The sequence below is a fragment of the Rhinichthys klamathensis genome, unplaced genomic scaffold (genome assembly GCF_029890125.1).
Source record: "Rhinichthys klamathensis goyatoka isolate OS25496 unplaced genomic scaffold, OSU_Roscu_1.1 h1tg000885l_1, whole genome shotgun sequence".
NCBI classification, from domain to species: Eukaryota; Metazoa; Chordata; class Actinopteri; order Cypriniformes; family Leuciscidae; genus Rhinichthys; species Rhinichthys klamathensis.
The window spans coordinates 1,432-5,000 of NW_026607241.1; the positions used below are offsets into that span (position 1 = coordinate 1,432).

At 51.3% G+C, this 3,569-nt stretch overlaps 1 pseudogene; it reads left to right on the forward strand.

Annotated features, from left to right (window-relative positions):
- The first annotated feature begins 384 nt into the window (after window positions 1-384).
- LOC130078469 (solute carrier family 12 member 9-like) overlaps window positions 385-3,569 on the forward strand; it is an 8,061-nt pseudogene continuing 4,876 nt past the window's right edge.

The following is a 3,569-nucleotide window of genomic DNA, read 5'->3' on the forward strand; positions in this document are numbered from 1 at the left end:
TCCCTTCCTCTCCTCCATTACTTCCTCCATTACTTCCCTTCCTCCCCCTTCTTCCTTCTTCCCTCCCTCCTCTTCCCTTCCCCCTTCCTTCCTGCCTCCCTTCCTTCCTCTATTCCTTCCTTCCTCATTCCTTCCTTCCTTTCTTCCTTCCTCCTTACTTCCACCCACCCTCCATTCCTTCCTTCCTTTCTTCCTTACTTCCTCCATTACTTACTTCCTTCCCTCCTTCCTCCCTCCATTACTTCCTTCCTCCCTCCCTCCCTCCCTTCCTTGTAAAATCATGTAAGTTAATGAGGCTTCTCCAGAAAATATACCAGACCAGTAGTTTTTTAAAATGGCAGTTTATTCTGAATTGCTCGTAGTACCAGAACTGGTGCAGAACTAATGGTGAAACCGCAATGAACATCCAAACGGACTCTGATGCGCACCAAACCCTCTCTCTCCGTGTCTCTGATCCTCTCTCTCTCTCTCTCCGTGTCTCTGATCCTCTCTCTCTCTGTGTCTCTGCAGGCCGACGTTCAGGTATTTCACGTGGCACACGTGTGTTCTGGGGATCATCGGCTGCGCAAGTGATGATGTTCCTGATCAACTCCATCTACGCGTCTGCCAGTATCGCCTTCATGCTGCTCCTGCTGCTCCTGATCCACTACCCTGAGTCCCCGCCAGCAGCTGGGGCTGCATCACCCAGGCACTCATCTTCCACCAGGTGTGTGTGTGTGCGTGAGAGAGAGAGTGAGAGTGAGAGTGAGTGTGTGTTTGAGAGAGTTTGTGTGCATGTGTGTGAGAGAGAGAGAGACAGAGAGAGAGAGAGTGTGTGTGTGTGTGTGTGTGTGAGTAAAAGAGAGAAAAAATATAACACTGCCTTCACTAACTCACTAAGGAGACTCACTTAAACACACACACACACACACACTTTAAAAACACACTTAAACACACAGACACTTAAACACACAGAGGACACACACACACTCTCTCAAACACAGACCCCCCCCCACCCCCACACACACACACACACACACAATATTTATCAGTTTAGTTTCTGGAGATGGTAATCCTGTAACCCAGATTGTTGTGTGTGTGTGTGTCTGTGTCTGTGTGTCTGTGTGTGCACAGGTGCGTAAATACCTGCTGATGCTGGACGTGCGTAAAGATCACGTGAAGTTCTGGAGGCCTCAGGTGCTGCTGATGCTGTCCAACCCCAGGTGCAGTGTGGGATTGATCACGTTCATCAACGACATCAAGAAGAGCGGCCTGTATGTACTGGGACACGTGCAGCTCGGAGACCTGGGTCAGTCAATGTACCAGTACCAGTACCAGTCAGCTTTATTTACACAGCGCCTTATACAGTTCAGAGTGTTTCACAGCAGCTTTACAGAGATTACAGGAAAATAATGCAACAAAGTTTGTTTCCAGAAGAAAATAGCGTCACAGTCCAGCTTGAGTAAGTTCAGTGATGCTTCATTTCTGCTGTAAAAAAAGTTATTAATTTAGTTCATTTATATATATAGCGGCTCTGGAGAAAACAGTGATGTCATGGTCCAGCTCAGTTCAGTTCTCATATAATGGTGTCAATGCAGGAGATCAATAATATTGTAGAATATTAAATTAAATGTCCCAACTAAGCAAACCAATGGCGACAAAGGAGAAAAAGGTGACAGTGACAGAATGGAGAAATAAACCTTGGGAGAAACCAGGCTCAGTCGCTCAGTTCTCCTCTGGCCAACGAGCGAACAGTGTGTGGTTATGATTCAGGCAGCATTACAGGTCAGAAGTCAGATTGGATCAGAACATTCAGAATATAAGTCCAGTTCCGTCTGGTTGAAGATCATGGTCACGCCGGGATGGAGACAAGTTTGTTGAGGATCAGTGCCTATGCTGTCGTGATCTGGATACGGCCTGGATCCGGCTGACTACATCATGTGTTGTGGTCGTGTCTAGGTGCAGGTCCACCATCTGATCTGGATACGGCCCAGATCCGGCTGACTACATCATGTGTTGTGGGCGTGTCTAGGTGCAGGTCCACCATCTGATCTGGATGCGGCCCGGATCCGGCTGACTACATCATGTGTTGTGGTCGTGTCTAGGCGCAGGTCCACCATCTGATCTGGATGCGGCCCGGATCCGGCTGACTACATCATGTGTTGTGGTCGTGTCTAGGCGCATGTCCTCCATCTGATCTGGATACGGCCCGGTTCTGACTGACTACATCATGCGTTGTGGTCGTGTCTAGGCGCAGGTCCACCATCTGATCTGGATATGGCCCGGTTCTGACTGACTACATCATGTGTTGTGGTCTTGTCTAGGTGCAGGTCCACCATCTGATCTGGATACGGCCCGGATCCGGCTGACTACATCATGTGTTGTGGTCGTGTCTAGGCGCAGGTCCACCATCTGATCTGGATGCGGCCCGGATCCGGCTGACTACATCATGTGTTGTGGTCGTGTCTTTGTGCAGGTCCTCCATCTGATCTGGATACGGCCCGGTTCTGACTGACTACATCATGCGTTGTGGTCGTGTCCAGGCGCAGGTCCTCCATCTGATCTGGATACGGCCCGGTTCTGACTGACTACATCATGTGTTGTGGTCGTGTCCAGGCGCAGGTCCTCCATCTGATCTGGATACGGCCCGGTTCTGACTGACTACATCATGTGTTGTGGTCGTGTCCAGGCGCAGGTCCTCCATCTGATCTGGATACGGCCCGGTTCTGACTGACTACATCATGTGTTGTGGTCGTGTCTAGGTGCAGGTCCACCATCTGATCTGGATACGGCCCGGATCCGGCTGACTACATCATGTGTTGTGGTCGTGTCTAGGTGCAGGTCCTCCATCTGATCTGGATACGGCCCGGATCCGGCTGACTACATCATGTGTTGTGGTCGTGTCTAGGCGCAGGTCCACCATCTGATCTGGATGCGGCCCGGATCCGGCTGACTACATCATGTGTTGTGGTCGTGTCTTTGTGCAGGTCCTCCATCTGATCTGGATACGGCCCGGATCCGGCTGACTACATCATGTGTTGTGGGCGTGTCTAGGCGCAGGTCCTCCATCTGATCTGGATACGGCCAGGTTCTGACTGACTACATCATGTGTTGTGGTCGTGTCCAGGCGCAGGTCCTCCATCTGATCTGGATACGGCCCGGATCCGGCTGACTACATCATGTGTTGTGGTCGTGTCTAGGCGCAGGTCCTCCATCTGATCTGGATACGGCCCGGATCCGGCTGACTACATCATGTGTTGTGGTCGTGTCCAGGCGCAGGTCCTCTATCTGATCTGGATACGGCCCGGTTCTGACTGACTACATCATGTGTTGTGGACGTGTCCAGGCGCAGGTCCTCCATCTGATCTGGATACGGCCTGGTTCTGACTGACTACATCATGTGTTGTGGACGTGTCCAGGCGCAGGTCCTCCATCTGATCTGGATACGGCCCGGTTCTGACTGACTACATCATGTGTTGTGGTCGTGTCTAGGCGCAGGTCCTCCATCTGATCTGGATACGGCCCGGTTCTGACTGACTACATCATGTGTTGTGGTCGTGTCTAGGCGCAGGTCCTCCATCTGATCTGGA